This window comes from Panthera leo, chromosome D1 (genome assembly GCF_018350215.1).
Source record: "Panthera leo isolate Ple1 chromosome D1, P.leo_Ple1_pat1.1, whole genome shotgun sequence".
Taxonomy (NCBI): domain Eukaryota; kingdom Metazoa; phylum Chordata; class Mammalia; order Carnivora; family Felidae; genus Panthera; species Panthera leo.
In genome coordinates this window covers 113,513,296-113,526,894 of record NC_056688.1, presented here as the reverse complement: position 1 = coordinate 113,526,894, position 13,599 = coordinate 113,513,296, and positions in this window count along the sequence as shown.

The window sequence follows — 13,599 nt, the reverse complement described above, 5'->3', positions numbered from 1 at the left end:
AAGAAAAAAGGAAGGAAGAAAGAAGAAAGAAAAAAGAAAGAAAAAAGAAAGAGAAAAAAGGAAGGAAAAAAAAGAGAAAGAAAGAAAGAAAAAAGGAAGGAAGAAAAAAGGAAGTAAAGAAAGAAAGAAGAGAGAAAGAGAAAAAGAAAAAAGGAATGAAGAAAGAAAGAAGAAAAAAGAAAGAAGAAAGAGAAAGAAAAAAGGAAGAAAGAAAGAAAGAAAGAAAAGAAAGAGAGGAAGAGAAAAAAAAGGAAGGAAGGAAGAAAGAAAGAAGAAAGAAAAAAGAAAGAAGAAAAGAGAAAAAAAAGGAAGGAAGAAAAAAAGAAAAAGAAAGAAAGAGAAAGAAAAAAAGGAAGAAAAAAGGAAGGAAGTAAAGAAAGAAAGAAGAGAGAAAGAGAAAAAGAAAAAAGGAATGAAGAAAGAAAGAAGAAAAAAGAAAGAAGAAAGAAAGAGAAAGAAAAAAGGAAGAAAGAAAGAGAAAGAAAGAAAGAAAGAAAGGAAGAAAGAAAGGGTGCGGGGGCAAAACCAAGGCCTTAATATAGCACCATTGCAAGGCTGGGTGGGCCCAAGCAATGGGCTGGTGACCCACCAGTGCAGTGTCCCCGGCAAGTCTGGCCTCTCTGTCCCAGCTTGGCGGGGTGGGGTGAAAGAAACAGGAAGACAGAGATCACTAGGAGAAACCAGACCTGGAAGTCCGGGGGCCACGTTGAGGCGCCTGATCAAGATAAAGACCGAGGGGAAGGCCGGGTGGCTGGGCTCCACCCTCCCTGAGGTGAGGAGTCCCCAGGCCTCCTTGACACGGGAGCCCCATGTGCTGTGGTGCCCAAACCCACGGTGAGGCCGCAGTTGGCCCGGGAGAGGGTCGCAAGTGCTGGAGAGAGCAGGCCGTCGGTGAGGTGTCTCCTCCCGGACGGGGTTCTGGGGGCGGACGCGGGGTCCGCCGGGAGGTGGCCCCCATCCGCCACCGTCAGACAGCGAGCACACAACTGCACCCCTCGAGCAATGTCCCTGGGACGCTGCCCTGTGCCCGTGACCCCGGAGCTGCTGGGCTGTCCTGTTCGGAAGTCCGGGTGCCGGTGGAGGGAGGCGACAGGGCCCCGCCCCGAGGGCTGACCCGCCTGAGGCCTGCCCAGCTGCGAGGGAAGAATGGGACAGGTGGGAGGAGCCCCTGCGTTTGGTTTCTGTGGACTCGTGGGCAGTGGCCAGCCGCCCGGCCCTGTGTCCAGAGAGACAGGGGACGGAGATGTGCCTGCTGCTGGGCCCCGTGGGAGCTGGAGTAGGACCCGTCAATGCCCATCGGAAGGATGCCTTCCAGGCTTGGAAGGAGACGAAGCCACAGGCAGGTGTCCCTGAGTGCTCCGGGGGCAGAGTGGACGGAGCAGGGGCAGGGCTGCCGTGCAGAGCGGGCCGGGTTTAGACACACCAGGTGCCGGGAACAGCCTCAGTGGCCCGGCAGCCCGGTCCTCATGGGGACAGCGGTGCTCGGAGGGCAGGCGTTCCCCATCCTGGCCAGAAGGAGGGCTCGGGTCCCTTCCAAAGGGCACAAACAGAACGGTAGTAGCTGAGGCTAGGGGACTGAAACGACCATGTAACGAGGGCCGTGCAGCAGGAGATGACGCTGCCTCCCAGCGCAGTGCCACGGGAGCCACGGGAGCCACGGGAGAGGCGGGACAGCAGCCGGACCAAGCGTAGTCGCGTGCTTTGGACTTTTATGATCATTTTGCTGAAAAGGATGCGGCCAAAGGCCAAGGAGGGGCCGGTGATGTCATTAAAAAATGAATATTGGGTCTTTGTCTGGTTCCCGGCACACATTCCCTAAAACCCCTGGTTCTGCAGTGTTGAGAGCGTCCCAGGTGTGTTCCTGCAGTGACTGGTGGCTTATGGACAGAGACTGGCCTCCCGGGAGGCCCGGCGTACTGAGAGCCCCCGGGAGGGGAGAGGGCGGGAGACTCACCAGTGGCCAGCTGTGAGATCACCCAGGCCCACCCAGCGGGACCCCCGGGCTCGACTGGTGAACACGTGCAGGTGGCAGGAGGGGGGCGCCCCCAGACAGGGGCGTGGACCCCTTCCGCGGCACCTCGCCACCTGCATGCACGCCTCCCGTGTGGCTGTTCCTGAGTCGTGTCCTTATAATGAGTGGGTAACCCCCAACGTGGGGCTGGAACTCACGACCCAAGATCAAGAGTCGCACGCCCCACTGACTGAGCCGGCCGGGCGCCCCTGACTCAAGCTTTGGGGTCACTGGCCCCTGACTCAAGCTGCTGGACCAAGAGAAGGCACGTCCCTGTGCTCACGGCCTGGCGGTTCCGGACCCGGGGATGGACGCTGTGACCGGACGGGCTTCGGGGAGGCACAGAAGGTGTCTGGTGGCATGGAGGGGGCACGCGGGTCAGCAGGTCACCGTGTCCTGGGCAAAGAGAACCGCTGCGTTTCTCAGCCTCCCCGAGGGAGTGGGGTCAACACGGCCACGTGGCTGAGTTTCACCAAGGGCAAGCAAGGCGGGTGAGGTCAGCGTCTTCTTCCCTACGAGGTGACCTTGGAGGACACGTGTTCCCAAAGACACTTTGAAGGTGAAGGAGAGCTGGTCGAGCCCCGTGAGACCCCATGCGAGGGAAAAACAAGCACCCTGGGCTTCGGGGCCAGGCCCGCAGTGTGGTCAGCCCTCGCCCCGGAGCCCCCGGCCCGGAAAAGCCGCTGAGCCCGCAGCTGGGTGGCCGCAGGCCCTCGGGGGGCCCGCTGGCTGTGCAGACTCACAGGGAGCTGGGGGCGCTCGCTAGGGCGCGGTCGTCGTGAGGACCAGGCGTCGGAGGCCCAGCGGGAGCACAGGAGCCGCGGGAAAGCAGATTGCCCGGGAGGAGGCCGGCGAGTGACGTGAGTGCAGAAGGGCCTGGAAGGACGGGGCCCAAAGGGAGCCACCGGCCTCACTCACGGGGGTAGAGGGAAGGAGGCCGGGGCTCACTCACGGGGGTGGCGTGGAGGGGGCTGTCCACTGGGAGGATATGGGCACTCGGCCTGAGAAGATTAGAGGCCGGCCACCGTGGACGTGGCCCTTGGGAACCCCCTCCTGTGCTGACGTCGGACCCCTGGAACAGTTCCAAGGGCACAGCGTTTACACCAGCGTTCTTTAGGGAAGCAAAACTGTGTGCGTGTACATAGAAAAGAGGTTTGTCGTAAGGGATGGGCTCACGTGATTATGGAGGCTGAGAAGTCGGTGGGTGGGAGCGGGGGGTGGGGGGCAGGGGCCAGGCAAGACCGACACTCCAGTATGAGTCTGAAGGCAGGAAGACAGTGATGTGTGGGCTCACACAGTCCGCCAGAGGAGTTCCCTCCTTCTCAGTCCTTTCGGTCTAGTCAGGCCGTCAACTGATTGGGTAAGGCCCACCCACATTAGGGAAGGCCACGTCCTACTCGATCTATGCGTCGAAACGTGAATCTCATCCAGAAGCACCCAGAGACACACCCAGAATCACGTTTGTCCCAATGTCTGGGCCCCCCGTGGCCCAGGTCAGGTGACACAGTTAGCCCTCACACAGGGCTCCTGTTGTCTGTGATGGTGTGGTGTTCTACCCGATCTCCCCCTTCAGGACCACAGGCTCAGATATGACAAGGATGAGACACAAAGGAAGCCACAGAAGCTGGGGGTGTCCGTGGGAGTCTGAGCCCGAGCCTGCCGCCTCGGGGAGAAAACCTATCCAGCTGGATGCGATGTCCGTGTTGGAGCACTCCGTTGTGACACGGGGCTTAACTTCCTTGCAAGGGTCTTAGAGCACCCAGGTCACCCCTAGGCTGGCATTTAGAAGCAGGAGGACGAGAAAGAACTTAGGCTATGTGTCTCTGTCTGCTCGGGCGACCATAACTCACGCCACAGACTGTCGCGTCCCCATCCTGGAGGCCGGAGCCCGAGGTCCAGGCGTGGGCGGGGCCAGGCCTCCCGAGGCCTCTCTCCTTGTGTGTGGATGGCCGTCCTCTCCCTGTGTCCTCGCCGGGTCGTCCCTCCGTGCGTGTCTGTGTCCCGATCTCCTCTTTTTACAAGGACCCCGGTCACACGGGATCAGGACCCACCCCGGTGACCCCATGTTACCTCAGCCACCTCTGTAAAGTCCCCGTCTCCAGATATGGTCACATCCAGGTTAGGGCATCACCATGTGAATTTGGGGGGCCGATTCAGTCCACAACACTGACATAAAAGCACGGGACGTCAGAACATACTGCCTGGTGAGGCCGATGCCTCGTTCCCCATTTCTGCTGGGACATGGGACAAATGACCGCACGCTCGGGGGCCTCAAACAAGAGTTTTGTGGCTCCGCACCGTTCCGGGGGCCAGAAACGGACCTCAGGACGCCGCAGGGCCGCATTCCCCGCGCAGACTCTAAGGGAGGATTCTTTCCTTCCCTTCGTGGCTTCTAAAGCCTCACTCCTCGGCCTGTAGCCTCTTCCACCATCTGCAAAGCCAGCAAGGCTGTGTCTCAGGATGCGTCTCTCTGCGGCCATCCCCCCATCACCTTCTGCGGCTCACTCCCCCTTGTGGCCCTTGCAATGACACTGGGCCACATCTCCACAGCTCAAAGTCCTTCACTTACTCGCATCTACAAAGCCCCTTTTGCCGTAGGAGGGGACATTCCCAGGTCCCAAGGATTAGGACCTGGGTACCTCTGAAGACCATTCCTCAGCCGACCTCGGCCAGAGACCCCAGCAGCTGTGTTTCGTGGGGGCCCCCGAGGACACCCCACTTGCCGAGGCAGCGAGGAGTGGAGAGTGGAGTGGCCGGGCTGAGGGCAGGGCTGGACTCGGATGCTGGGACCCAGCACGGCAGAGGCTCACAAGCAGGGACAGGGCGCTGTCACTGGAGCCAGGACCCAGGCAGAAAACACGGCTTTCCTGGGAGGACACAGGCGGGCAGGCAGCAAGGGTCCTGCTCCGTCTGAACCGTCACAGATACCAAAGATGTGTGCCGAGGAGGCCGAGGGCGGCCATCCTGTTATTGGCGGAATTGTGTCCCCCAAATTCTTGTGTCAAAGTCCTGAGCCCCCAGCACCTCAGGGCATGACTGTATTTGGAGGCAGAGTCTTTAGAGACGTAATTCAGGTGAAACGAGGTCATATGGGTTATTCCGGGTGCGTGTGGGGGAGAGGAATGTTTGGAAGGGCGGACTGGCCCTCCTGGTGTGGACGGGCCTCTCCCAGTCCTGCGGAGAATGGGGGCGGGGCGGGGGGAGGAAAGCTTGCTGCCGTCTCCGTCCTCGTCCTGGCCTCTGGCCTCCACACTTGGCCCAGATCGTACGCGGTGGACCCTCCCGGTCTCAGACCTTCAGCCTGCTGACCTGGGGGCCTGCCAGCCTCCGTGAGCGCGGGGCCAAGTCCCTATCATAAGTCTCTGCGTGCATCCGTCCCGCTGGTTCTGTTTCTCTGGAGAACGCCGACCAACACGAATCCCACCAGAGCAGCAGACGACTCAGCTGCTGGGCCGACCACGCGTCTTCGCCAGGCCAGATGGCATGGGCTCAGGACACGGCGTGGGGCCAGGGACCTCCTGAATGGTTCCGTTCCTCCCCCGTCCAGAAGGTGTCCTGGGCATCTCTCTCTGGGCGGTCGTCACATCTCTCCCCGACCCTGGGGAGGAAGCGCACAGGGGAACCTCTAGCAGTGACGGGCAAAGGTCTTGGGAGCACAGGTCTGTGTCCACCGAGGGGGGGTCCCTGAGCAACCGCAGAGAATGGTCTCTGACCTTGGCCACTCAAATGCTGCCCCACGGGGCCCGTGAGCAGAGTGGCCTTGCCGATAGCCGAGGAAGTCCCTCCCACAAAGGATGACCCCGGTCACGGCTGCTGCCCATTGTCCAACCCGCTGGCCACAGGCCACTGGGGAGCCCCGCTGTGACACCATCCCTCGAGAAAGCTGTTGAGCCCTCTGGAGGCCGCCCGGTCACTTCAGACACCTCTACCTGTAAGGGGCAGTCGTCTTCAGCAGAACGGACACTCAGGCCAGGTCAGTCTTCCCCGAGTGCAGACGCTCAGCCCGCCCCGCTCGATGAGGGTCTGCAGCGTTGGATGAGTGCCCTGGGCCCAGGGACTGCGTTTACGGCATCGCAGGAGGTGCGGCAGTGGGCATGGGTCCCCGTGGAGGTCACACCACTCAGAAGTGGCCAGGCCCACAGAGCCCCGGGACAGCCTTCGGAAAGCTCGGCTGAGGCCCCAGCTCGGGGGGAAAACCTTGAGGCAGGGGGGTCACGAAGCAGGATGCAGTGTCCACCCCAAATCAACAAGCACAGGCGCTCTGTCCCCAACAAGGCTGGAACCAAGGGGTGTTAGCAGGGGTGCAGCCCACCCTCCCAGCCAGTGACCACCCTGTCCATGCCAGGCCGTGTGGCCAGAGGAGGCACAGCAGGGGTGAGGCCATGTGGGCTGGAAAGGGTGCAGCAGGAGCGAGGCCGTGTGGGCTGGAGGGGGCACAGAAGGGGTGAGGCCATGTGGGCTGGAAAGGGTGCAGCAGGGGTGAGGTTATGTGGGCTGGAGGGGGCGCAGCAGGGGCAAGGCCGTGTGGGCTGGAGGGGGCACCGAAGGGGTGAGGCCATGTGGGCTGGAAAGGGTGCAGCAGGGGTGAGGCTATGTGGGCTGGAGGGGGCGCAGCAGGGGCAAGGCCATGTGGGCTGGAAAGGGTGCAGCAGGGGTGAGGCTCTGTGGGCTGGAGGGGGCACAGCAGGGGTGAGGCTGTGTGGGCTGGAAGGGTGTCGAGCAGGGGTCCTACTTTAGACCACAGCTGCTGTCTTGTCACTTCATGTTCTTTGTCCTGACCCCCGCCGGCAGGCAGGACAAGGAGTCCGGTGACTGTGACCGGAACAAGCGGGACAACAGTCACACTACAGAGGCCCGGGTGGTCCACGAGGGGGCTCTCGGTGCCCCCCTGACTGGGCAGGGAGCAGCCCTCTCAGAAGGGAGTGGGGACCAGGGGCTCAGACCTTTGCAGGTGACCCCTCGGCCAAGGGCGGGGCCCGCCGGGAGGGAGGGGAACGGGGCTCGGGTAGCATGTTGGCTGTGGCCCTGAGACGGCGTCAGGGCAGGGGTGTGGTCCGCTGTCCCTCCCTGGGAAATGCCCAGGGCCAAGGGGAGCTGGGTCCCCCGAGGTTCACCCTGGGGACAGTTTGTACCAGCGAGTGATTCGGGGAGGGAGCGTCAGTCCGTGATTTCCATCAGGCCACCTTGGCTCCAAGGATGCACCGTGGCATGAAGCTGTTCTCACGGGCACACCCCTCCACCTGGTCCCCCTCCTCGGCTGTCCCGAGTCTTCCTCCGGAGTCCTCCCCACGACACGCCTGGCCTGGACATCTGTCCCGCAGGGTCTTTTTCGGGGCACCTCAGCCAGCTCCCCATCACCAAGTCTCTAGGTCGTGTCCAGACCCCTCGCTCGGCTGCCATACCCTCCCCGGGGCCTGACAGCCTGCCCCCCTCTCCGCCCCCCAGGCCTGGCACACCCCCACTGCTTGGTACAATTCTTTTTATTATTATTATTATTTTTTTAATGTTTATTTATTTTTGAGAGAGGGAGAGACGGAGTGCAAGCTGCGGAGGGACAGAGAGAGAGAGGGAGACACAGAATCGGAAGCAGGCGGGCCAGGGCCAGGGGGTGTAGACAGCAGACGTCTGTGTTCTCGAGGTCTCGGGGCTGACAGTCCAGATCCAGGTGTGGGCAAGGGAGGATCTGGTCCAGGCACCTCCCCCCCGCTGCTGGCCCCCTTGGGGCTCCTGGGCCGGGAGAGGCATCACCCTGATCTCTGCTTTCACCTTCAGCCCCCTTTCTCCTGTGTCTGCCGCGTCCAGCAACCGGGACCCCGTGGCCTGGGCGTCCCCAGCCCCAGCTCTGAGCTTTGGAGCCGAGCAAGACACGCTTTCAACCCAACTTCCCATTCTCAGTCCACCCGACCCACCCTTTCTCTGTTTCTGCCCCTGTTTCCCTATTTTGCAAGCGCCAGAGAAAGCCAAATACGCCTTTCACGGGCTGCTCCGCTCCGCTCCCGGCTGGCCACCTCCCCCTCCCCCTCCCCCACCCCCCAAGGTTGACAGCCTCCCATCGGGACACACCTAAAACTTCCCTGTTTTCAGCTTTATGGAGATATAATTCACACACCGTAAAATGCACTCACCGAAAGCGTATGGTTCAAGGGTGCCTGGCTCCCTCCGTGGAGCGTGTGACTCTTGGTCTCGGGGTTGTGAGTTCAAGCCCCACGCTGGGCATAGAAATTACTTAAAAGAATTTTTAAAAATCTTAAAAAAAAAACAAACCCTAAAGTGTACAGTTTAGTGTTTTTAAAAATACTCTCAGGGTTATGCAACCACCACCACTGATTTAACTTTTCCGCGTCGCAAAAAGAAACCCTGCGCAAACCCGCTCCGACCCTCCCCCCCACCCCACCCCCATCCCGCGATGGTCGCGAATCTTTCTGCCTGTGGGTCCGCCCCACACGGACATTTCACATCAGTGGAACCATCCAGCGTGCGGCCCTCTGCGTCTGGCCTCCCTCTCCCGGCACAAAGTCCTCAAGGTTTCTCCGTGGTTCGGCCGTGGACGTTTCATTCCGTTTTATGGCCGAGTGGCACTCATGTTGTGGATGGACCAGAGTTCGCTGGACCACACTCCTCAACGTCCCCGGGGGTTGAGCCGCGCCCCCCCCCCCCCCACACAGCCGTTGCGAGCGATGCCGCTGTGAACGTTCGTGTGCACGCAAGAGTGTGCTCTCCATTTCTCGAAATGCCCCGACGGGGAGGTGCCCGGTCACACGGGAACTCTATGTTTAGCATCTGGAGGAAGTGCCCGTCTGCATTCCGGGGCCAGCCGCCCCGCTTTGCACCCCCAGGGCTCCGGTTTCTCCACGCCCTCGTCAACACTTGTCATTGTCTATCTTTTCCACCCTGGTGGGCGAGAAGCCTTGCCTCATCCTGGTTCTGATCTGCATTCCCTGACGGCGTGTGACTTCGCCCCCTGTGTGCTTATCGACCATTCTGTGTCCTCTTTGAAAAAACGAGTATGCACACCCTTCGTCCGTTTTTTACGTGGGGTTATTTGGGGCGTTAAGAGTTCTTTGCGCGCACTGGACGCTCGTGTCTCATCGCATCTATGGTTTACGAATATTTTCCCCTATGTCGTGGGCTGTCTTTCCTCGCCACTATCCAGGTCTGATTTACATAGTTGTTCTTAGTCTGCCTGTGTTTTTGGCGTCCTGTGTAGAAGCCATTGTCTAAGCCAAGGCTGAGGGTCTGCTCAGCCGCCACACCGAGGGCTCCGTCCACCTGAGATCCCCGTGAGCTGGTGTTCGCGTGAAGCGCGAGGCGGGGCCCAGCTCCGTGCCTTTGCGTGTGAAGATCCACAGGTCCCAGCATGGCTCGGTGGACAGACTACCCTTCCTCTCCCTGCCTCGTCCCGGGGCCCCTGCCGAGACCACCTGACGACGGGGACCGCGAGGGCGTATTCCTGGCTCTCAAGTGTTTCCCACGGCGGCTCGGCAGCGCGTTTCCAGGGGGGAGTGGGAGTCCAGTCCTTCATTCTTCTGCCTCAAGACTGTCTTGGCTCCTCTGCAGCCCCCGCGTCCCCTTGTGGATTTTACGATGAGCTCCTTGAAAGGCCAGCCGGGTTTCGAGAGCGACCCCGCGTGCCTGGAGGCTGTAGGTTAATTTGGGGAGTTCAGGGCATTTCAGCGGCATCGGGACTCCCCATCTGGGGACACTGGTATCTTTCCACTCGGTTAGATGGTTTGCATTTCCTTTTGATGATGTTTTGTAACTCTTTGTGCACAAGTGTTACTAAATCCATTCCTGGGTATTTCGTTCTGTTTGCCGCGACGCCTCCGGGACCCCGTTCGCACACTGACCATTGCTCGTGCGTGTTGTTAGCACGCTGCTTGTTTTTCAGACTTTAAACTCTTTTCTTCCTTCTCTCTCTTTCTTTCTTTCTCTCTCTTTCTTTCCTTTTCTTTCTTTCTTTCTTTCTTTCTCTCTCTCTTTCTTTCTTTCTTTCTTTCTCTCTGTTTCGTTTCTTTCTTTTTTTCTTTCTTTCTCTCTCTGTTTTGTTTCTTTCTTTCTTTCTTTCTTTCTTTCTCTGTTTCTTTCTTTCTTTCTTTCTTTCTTTCTTTCTTTCTTTCTTTCTTTCTTTCTTTCTTTCTTTCTTTCTTTCTCTTTTAAATATAAAGCTGTCCCCTCTGGGCCTGTCTCTGCCCAGTGCAGGGATGGTCGTTGACTCCCTCACGGAGCACACTCCGCATAAACTCCCTGCTGGCTTCATTTGGGTGGTCTTTGTTGATTGCTACAGGAAATCAAGGCACAGGAGTGGGGTTCAGGGACTCCCCCAACAGGAAGTGTGCTCCACGGGAGCAGTGGCTCCGGCCCCTGGAGCTGTGCCTGGCAAGCAGACTCCAGTCCAACAAGCCTGAAGGAGGAAGCTGCCTCCTGCCTCCCAGGGGCCAGGCCCTGCTCCACGTCCCTGGGCGTGGGCGTGACCTCACGTCCCACCACCCAAGAGCAGGTGATGGGCACTGCCACAGATGGGGAAACTGAGGAAGCTCGGAGCCAGACCCGGGGAGGCGGGGCAGCAAAGGCCTGCTCTTCCCACGTGCCCAGCACATGGCCACCCTCATCACCCCAGCAGCCTCACCTGCCCTCAGGGTAGCCAGCCCCTCTCGGGGCGCGGCTCTCCCGTCGGGGGGTGTAGCACTGGCAAACCGGACCCCATTCTCTAGCCCCCTCACGGCGCTATGCCATGCATCCTGGAGCCAGAACAGAAACCCTTCTCGGGACACCCCCCCCCCCCCCGGGTACCCACCTGCCCCGATCACACCAACACGTGTCACGTCACTGCCGCCCGTGACGTTAGTATTGTGCGTCAGGGCGACCGGCTGCAGGGGGCCCGGACCGGACATCACTTCTGGGGGCGTCCGGAGGGCGTCTCTGGACACACGAGCTGGCATCCGTGGACTCAGGACCACAGACAGCCTTCCCCAGTGCGGGGGGACCTCACCGGGTTCCCCTCGAGGCCCGGGCAGACCAGAAGGCGGAGGAAGGGGGAAGTTGCCCCTTTTCCTGCCTCCCCCCTTGAGCTGGGACGTCTCCTCTCGTCTCCTCCGGCCCTCACACTGGGACTCTCACGGCCGGCTCCCTGGTTCTCGGCCTTCGGGCTCGGACTGAGCCACAGCACCAGCCTTCCCGGGCCCCCGGCCTGCGGACGGCACACGGTGGGGCATCCCAGGCTTCCTGAGCACGGGAGTCAGTCTGTGACTCCTACCGCTGTGTCTCTCTCTGGAGAGCCCTGATACATTGCTGGTGGGTCCCCGACGTCCTCACAAGGTCAAGTTGGCGGGCCACTGGGCGGCGCACTTCAGAAGTGGTCCCGGGAGGGGGCGGGGAGCCCACCTGTGCCAGGCTCCCAGAGGTGGCCCCGAACACCCTCACAGCCCATTTTCACAGTAAGCCCCACGTGCCTGTGGTGCCAGTTCCCCTGGAGGGCCGAGGCAGCCTGCTGAAACGCGTGTCCCCATTCGACACGGGGGCCAGGCCTGTGCAGAGACCCTCCAATCGTCAGAATCTAATGCAGCTCTGTTCTGGGCTTCAGACCCGAGGGCAGGCCCCCCGACCCCCCACCTGCTCCCCCACCTCCACATGTAGCCTTCTTCCTCCTTTCTGCTCCCATCCCCTGGCTTCCTTTCTCTCCCTCCAAACGTGTCCCCCCTTTGCCTGGAATGCTCCTCCCCTACAGGGCTGACTCCTTCTCAGTCTTCAGGGCCAGGTCCCACTGTGGATTCCTCTCAGCCCCCAGTGCCAGAAACACACCCCGCTGTTCCTATCTTTACATTATCCCAGGAATTCCCTCCCTTCCCAGAATTGACCTGATCGTTGTGGGGTGACACCTGTCACCTTCACCAGTTTCTAAGGGCCTCGAGGGAAGGGGGCCTGGCCGCCCAGTCCCCACAGCCAGCATCTGGTATAGCACCTGGCACACGGCCGGGGCCCCTAAGTGGCCACTGCATGCCCGAACACAGAACCAGCGGCCAGACGACCTATTTTGGGGGCTGATGGACCAACGGCTCGGCGTGTGAGGTTCTGCCCCCCACCCGGCTCCGTGAGAGTGGGCTCATAGTCCTCCTGTGCTCCCCTTTCCCGAGGGCCCAAGGAAGGCCTTTCTCTGAGGAGTCAGCCCACGTCTGTGGCAGGAAATGTCCCCATCACTGTGGACAGCAGGCCCCTGATGGGAGAGCAGACGGCCCAGGACTTCTAGACAAGCATCTCGACACCCTGGAGACCTGTTCTGCCTCCTCTCCGGCAAAAAAGAATCTTGGCGGAGCCCCGGGGTAAGGACTCAAGCCACTTTTATTAACAACGTCACCTGGACGAGCACAAACCTGACACCGTGTACAAACGTGTGCTTACAGCTCTCATCCAAGCATGAAGCCAGAACAGATTTTTAAAGTAGCCACCAAAGGGGCGCCTGGGTGGCTCAGTCGGTTGAGCGACCGACTTCGGCTCAGGTCACGATCTCGCGGTTTGTGAGTTCGAGCCCCGCGTCGGGCTCTGTGCTGACAGCTCAGAGCCTGGAGACCACTTTGGATTCCCTGTCTCCCTCGCTCTCTGCCCCTCCCCCGCTCATGTCTGTCTCTCTCTGTCTCAGAAATAAATAAACATTAAAAAAATAATAATAATCAAAAAAAATAAATTAGCCACCAAGAAAACCACTGAAGTGGGAGCACACAGGAGTAAACCGGGGCTGCCGCTGTGTCCACATGAAGCCACAGCAGGGAAGTGCAGTGAAAAATTCGGTTCTGTGGCCGGCCAAGTTTCAAGCAGTCAGTGGCGACGTGTGCTAGGGTTGTGCGGATACAGAACACGTCCGCGGGTCACCTGGCCACAGCTTCGCTCTGTCCCTTCGGGAGGAAGAACCCTCTCCACATCCTCGTCAGCCCAGGGGGTGAGGGCAGCAGAGCCTGGCCCCCACGCCTTCAGAAAGCCAGCTGGGCTGTGGGGCCGGCTTCCGTGGGGGACTGGCACCACCAGGGTGTGCACAGGATACACGGTGTTTAGAGGCTGTCTTCCAGGTGGCTTGGGTCTCCTTGTCATTCAACACTGGTCTAGAGTCACCCTCTCAGCGATCTTTCCAAACAAAGACACCTCTAACAGCACTCCACAACCCCCTCCCCCCCCCCCCCCCATCATGGGACAAGGGCTTGGCTGCCTGGAATCCTGTTCCAAGGTCTTCAGGCCCCGCAGGCGGACTCTCGTCACCCACCCAGGGTCCCGACCCTTGGAGCCCTTGGCATCGCCATCTCTGGTGCACCACTTCCTCCAGGGAGCCTCCGTGGATTGTCCCAAGCGCCTGAGGGAAGACAAAGCGGAGGAGGTTCTTCCCGGGGCGCCGCTGGCCACAAACCCCGTCTTCCCTCGCGGCCCCTCCCGGGCTCAGGCTCGCGGGTTGGTTGCACGCGGGTCTGACCCCGCCCCCGCCCCCGCCCCCGCCGGCCGAGCGCCTGCTCCAGGGGGGAGGGGCTGCGCGCTCGGGCGGCGGGAGGCGGGGCCTTGTGGGCGGGGCCTTGTGGGCGGGGCCTGGGCGCCCTATAACAGGCGGCGCG